Genomic DNA, 5,039 nt, shown 5'->3' on the forward strand with positions numbered 1-5,039 from the left:
TGTATAGCTTTACCACAGGATGCTGGTACCATCAGTGTCAGGAATGTGCCCAACCTCCTCTTTTTTAAATATTTTTCAGTTGTAGATGGACACAATACATTTATTTTTTATGTGGTGCTGAGGATCGAAACCAGTGACTCACGTGGTAGGCAAGCACTCTACCACTGACCTACCCAGCCCTATGCCCACTTTTTTGATCTTAGCTTGAGATAAATCAAGCACATTGCAAGTTGGCTGAAAGTCATGTTTGTCCTGACCACAATATGAGCCCCCTTTGACTCAAATGGTAGGGATCCTTTCTGATAGGTAAATTAGAGAGCACTAATGTGATATGCATTTGAATCTAAAAGATACTTATTCTCTTTTGTTTTACTTATTATTACTTTTCAGTTCTCTCTTACCCTACAGCAACCTTGATGAGATTGATATAAAAGAAATTTTACTCTTGGTGAATGGTATACCAGTAGCTCTAGCTACTAGGGAGGTTAAGACAGAAGAGTTAAGTCTAGGAGTTTTGGGGTCAGTCTGGGCAACATAGCAGGACCTTTCTCTTTAAAAAGTTATTTTTTAAAGTCTAATATTTATAACCATATCATAAGGTGGCTTACTTCCATGGTTAATCTTAGGACATTTTGGACATCAAATAACTAAGACCTATCCAGAAAATACTTTGAACGTAATTTATAATATAGCCACATATCACATGATGTTTTGTTCAACAACAGACCACACACAGGATAGTGGTCCTGTAAGATTAAAATGGGATATATTGTGTAATGGTGCAACTTATTACTCATATGTTTATGACGATGAATACTATGCAGTATATTTGATGTAATGATAGTAAACAAACATCTGTTACTGGTTAATGTGTTTACTATGTTATACTTTTTTTTTTTGAGACAAGTTTTCACTAAATACTGGACTCAAACTTATAATCCTCCTGCCTTAGTCTCCTCAGTAGCTGGGATTTCAGGTGTGCATCACTGTGCCCAGCCTACTATACTATACTTTGTATTGTTATTTTAGAGTGTATGCTCTCTACTTATTCCATTTGTGTTACTGTCCCTGAACACCTTCCAGTGAGACAAGAAACGCAAGTAGAAGACGTAAGTTACTATGTATTTGCACCTCAGTTATCAACAAATGTTTAAAAAGTAAAAAGAAAGCTTACAGAGTAAGGATAAAGCAAAGAAAACATTTATGTACAGCTATACTATGTGCTTATGTTTTAAGTGTGACTACAAGAGTCAAAAAGTTAAGAAATTAAGTTAATAAAGTAAAATATTAGTGTGCTAAGATTAACTTATTATTGAAGAAAAAAAAATTAAATAAATTTAGTGAAACCCAAGAGTATAGAATTTATAAAGTCAATGATACTATAATGTCCCAAGCCTTTATAATCACTAGCCACTTAGTGACTCACCCAGAGCATTGTCAGGCTTATAAGCTCCATTCATGTTAAGTGTTCTATATAATACCTGCTTTTTTTTCTTTAAATCTTCTAGATCATATTTTATAACGTTTTCTATATTTTATAAATTTTTAGATACATAGATATTTAGCACTGTAGTTACAATTATCTATAGTAGTCAGTCCAGTAGCATGCTGTACAGATTTGTGCCTAGGAGCCACAGGTTACACCTAGGTGTGTATAAGGCTGTACCTTGGGTTTATGGAAGTATCCTCTGTGGTGTTTGCATAACAATGAAATGGTCTAATATCACATTTCTTAGAATATATTGTCATTAAGTGGGCCTGGCTATACTTCAGTAGCATGATTAGATCATATTATACATCAATATTTGGTGTATAATTTATGGTAACAAGCCCTTAAGGAATTATATAGTAGGAAGGCTTAATCTCACTTTCCAGTTCTATCAGTAACTAGCCATTTTAACCTTGGTGGACCTTATTTTCTTCATATATAAAATCACAGACCTGTCGACAGTATTAATATGAAAATCATATTAGCAGAATAAAACTTTCCAATTCATCAGTATGTCCTACCTCAAGAATGTAGCCAACAGATTATTCAACAAGCATCTCACTAGGTCCTAAAGTCCTTAAGGATAAAAGCTCTATCTATTCTTACTACTATTCCCAATGCTTAGCTTTTTTTTTAAAATGTTTATTTTTTAGTTGTAGTTGAACACAATACTTTTATTTTATTTATTTATTTTTATATGGTGCTGAGGACCAAACCCAGGGCCTTGCATGTGTTAGGTGAGCACTTTACAGCTGGGCCACAACCCAATCCCTCCCCAATGCTTAGCTTTAAATTAAAAAAAAAAAAAAGTCAACGTAAGTATAAATTGATAAAATAACTTTTACCTCTTTCATCTCCCAAATGAGTTTTCAAAGAGTAACTTTCCTGAGTATTGTCATTTATAAGCGTTTCAGAAACAGGGTCATCATCGATGCAGATCACACCACTACTTAACCATTCCGAGTCATCCTTCTGGTCCTTAGCCGAATCAATTTGCTGGCTTTCAGAGGATGAGGGAGTCAAATCAGTTTTTACTGTATTTGTTTTATGAGGCTATGGTTTTATAAAGTTTCTCTTAGCCTTTTTTGATTTCTGAGCAGTGCTTACTCTAACAAAGTGATTTTTGGGTGGTGTAGAAAATGTTTTTGAAGTATCAAAGTCATCCATATCATCCCAATCATTCATAACGCTGAAAGAATCTGGTGAAGAACTAAATTCTAATTTCTTGAAAACAGCATTGCAGGGGGTCTTTATTGCTGGTGTGTTTTGGGTAGTATATAAAACTTCCTGTGGAATCTGCAACATATTAGGCAATAATGATTTTGAATTAGTAGCCTTGGTTTGCTGTCCTGCTGGAACATTTTTAAAGAAGTCATTGATCATGGTCTGCTGATTTAGGTTGTGGGACAGAGATTCATTAAAGGAAAAGGCCTCTGACACATTCACGTCTTTATGACTTAACACAGGTGTTTTTGCTACGGACACACTAGTTACAGAAGCTACAGATGCATCATTATCTGAAGACAATTTCTTCTTAAAAGTAAAACCCCTGAAAAATAATGGAAAAAAAACGGATTAGATAAATTCATTGGTTGGTGGTGCTGGGGACTGAACCAGGGCTTCTTATATGCTAGCAGGCTTTCTACAACTAAGCTACACGCCCAACCCCCAGATGAATTCATTTTAACAAACCCCACTCACACAACAATAGTCTTTTTTTTTTTACTAATTCATGACAAGTAATATTAATTGCATTACAAGTAGGCAAAAAATTTATTTCCCTCTGTAATTTTAAAATTTATTAGACAACAAGTTATAATTCGTATGCTTTGATTCTTCTCATTCAGGGGCTAATTATTTGGTTTTGAGAGTCCCCAGGCCATTTCCACACTCTATTCTTGGGCTACTAGCCCTAGCACCTCCAAAAGGAAGGAATAACATTTGTGTAAAGAGAACCAAATGTAGCTACCTTTTGCTACTCTGATAAAAATTTTGAGGGAAAAAGAATTATAAATTACTAGCTCTGATGAGATCTGAAGAAGAAATAAAGGAGGCAGGAATCCTGAATATCTACTAGGTTTAATGGCATGAAAGTCTTGGCTTTAAAGCCAAGCACCCAGAACAGTGTCTGAAAATGGTAAAGGCACAGTATATACATAATACAAATTATTGTTAGTTATCATTAGGAGTGTAGATTATAGCTTACAAAACTGAAGAGATGTAGTTTCATTATACATTCTTTTGGAAAGGAAAAGAAATTATGTTAAAATATTATATATACCTATCACAAATTCACATAAAAAATTCATTATTTCTTTACTGAAAAAGTATAATGTGCCAGGAACTCTGTAAAGGTGCTGCACAATTATTACTTGATGCTGGTAAATAAATGCTAACATGAACTTGCAAAATGGAAAAATCATTGAACCTCTCAGCTTAATTTCCTCATATGCACAATTAAGAAATTGAGGCTGGGGTTGTGGCTCAGTGGTAAAGTGCTCCCCTAACATGCACGAGGCACTGGGTTCGATTCTCAGTACCACATAAGTATTAAATAAAGATATTTTGTCCACCTAAAGCTAAAAAATAAATATTAAAAACAAAAAGAAAGAAAAAAGAAATTGAAGTGCTAGGGTTGTAGCTTAGTGGTAGAGCACTAGCCTCGCATGTGTTAGGCACTGGATTTGATCCTCAGCACCAAATATAAAATAAATAAATAAATAAACAAAATAAAGGTATTGTGTCCATCTATAACTAAAAAAAGAATTCTTAAAAAAAATTGAAAAACGAGATCTTACTTGGTAAGACTCGATGAGTGAAGGGGGATAGGAAGGACAGCAGAATAAAATAGATATTATTATTGCTGTATGTATATAGGTGACTGTACGACCAATGTGATTCTGCAACCTGTACAATCAGAAAAATGAAAAATTATATCCCATTTGATTCAAATGTATGAATTGTCAAGATCATTGTACTGTCATGTGTAACCAATTAAAAAAAAAAAAGACATGATGAATTAGTGCCTATGACAGAAAAATAACCAAAATACTTATGAAGACTTGGGTTTTGAAAGACTTAATTTACTATTAAGTTTTCTAGCTGAGTGACGCTCTAGTTGCTCCTGTAGATTATTTAGAGGGACAGCAGCCATGATCCTAAATGGTGAGGGGGAAAAAATGTCAGTGAAGTTAGGAATTTTACATTAATCATGATATTTATCAAGAGGAATGCCTTGATTCAAAAAGGCATTGTTCCACCTATACCCAGAGTAATGACTTTTTTTTTTTTGGTCAACAATGTTTTGATATTTACATTTGGTGACACTTGAAATATATAATCTTTAATCAACTTGAAAAAAAATGACCTATTTTCCCCTCTTTTCCTCCATACACACTAAAATAAGCACACTAGATATCAAAACACCACCACCAATGAGTTTACCAGCAAGATACTTGCTTTATAATCATCTGGTTTCAACCTGAAAAAATACTCCTACAAGCACATTTCCATTCTTGTGTAACAAACTGTAGTGGTACTGAGCTATTAT

At 34.0% G+C, this 5,039-nt stretch overlaps 1 pseudogene; it reads right to left on the reverse strand.

The window, feature by feature from the left end:
- Positions 1–2,299: 2,299 nt before the first annotated feature.
- LOC143387417 (recQ-like DNA helicase BLM) lies at positions 2,300–4,643 on the reverse strand (annotated as a pseudogene).
- Positions 4,644–5,039: the final 396 nt, after the last annotated feature.

The sequence above is a fragment of the Callospermophilus lateralis genome, unplaced genomic scaffold, assembly GCF_048772815.1.
Source record: "Callospermophilus lateralis isolate mCalLat2 unplaced genomic scaffold, mCalLat2.hap1 Scaffold_289, whole genome shotgun sequence".
NCBI lineage: Eukaryota > Metazoa > Chordata > Mammalia > Rodentia > Sciuridae > Callospermophilus > Callospermophilus lateralis.